We start from the raw sequence: 867 nt of genomic DNA, 5'->3' as shown, positions 1-867 counted from the left end.
TCTGAGGTTTGGTAGATACATCTTCTTCATGAGTAATGTAGGATCAACTTCTTCAGGCTGGAGGAAGGGCTTGCATTTCGGCAGTAGTAACTGACTGAGTAGTGACTTCTAGGACCTGGTCTTATCAGGTTGCTTTGCCACGTTTGTCTGTTTGTCTCTTAACACACCAAAGGGTTTCAGTTTGAAAGCGGGCGAAAACAAGTGATCACTTTTTGCACATTTGTCACTGCTGAGGTTGCTTTATGGGTCTATTTTCTATACTGTGCTGATCAATTGGAAATCAAATGGCAAAAAAGACCCGTTCCCACACCTAAGGTCAAATATTAGGAATCAAAACTGCTCGAGTGTATGGAAGCACACAGCTTTATTAAGATTTCCAAGTGCAAGATCTTTTTATTCCTAAAAGACCCTATTTATGTTGTATGAGAAATATTAATATTAATACAGAATCTTTTTTCACCAAATAAATGGGCTTCCTGACTTCAGAAAGCCTTCTAGACAAATACTAAAAGAGCAAAAATTCCATTTGGTAAATAAAATGAAAACACATACCCTACCAAACCTTGAGTACAGGCCATTCAGGGTGATAATACAAAACCATTTATAATTCAACAAATAAAACCTGTCAACTGCTAATCACCACTTATCATAAAAAAAATAAGTAGCAATACACAGTATGGGACTCTTGGGTGCAAGTTAAATCCATGCAAGAAGGGGGTGTAGTGTTATATTTCCAAATCAGATATGCAAATGAGAGATCTGGCCCAGCCAATCTCAAAGCTCCCTTGGTCTGGAATGGAGCTGCTCCCCTCTTCTAGTTATTCACACTGGAGTTAGGTTACATATTAGCACATTTCATCTAACAGT

At 38.2% G+C, this 867-nt stretch overlaps 1 non-coding gene across 1 annotated transcript; it reads right to left on the bottom strand.

The window, feature by feature from the left end:
- Positions 1-467: 467 nt before the first annotated feature.
- Positions 468-525, bottom strand: LOC138243742 (U7 small nuclear RNA). The gene has a single exon (XR_011192360.1). It is a non-coding gene; the product is annotated as a U7 small nuclear RNA (small nuclear RNA).
- Positions 526-867: the final 342 nt, after the last annotated feature.

The sequence above is a fragment of the Lepisosteus oculatus genome, chromosome 14, assembly GCF_040954835.1.
Source record: "Lepisosteus oculatus isolate fLepOcu1 chromosome 14, fLepOcu1.hap2, whole genome shotgun sequence".
NCBI lineage: Eukaryota > Metazoa > Chordata > Actinopteri > Semionotiformes > Lepisosteidae > Lepisosteus > Lepisosteus oculatus.
This window is presented reverse-complemented; position numbering and strand designations above follow the sequence as displayed.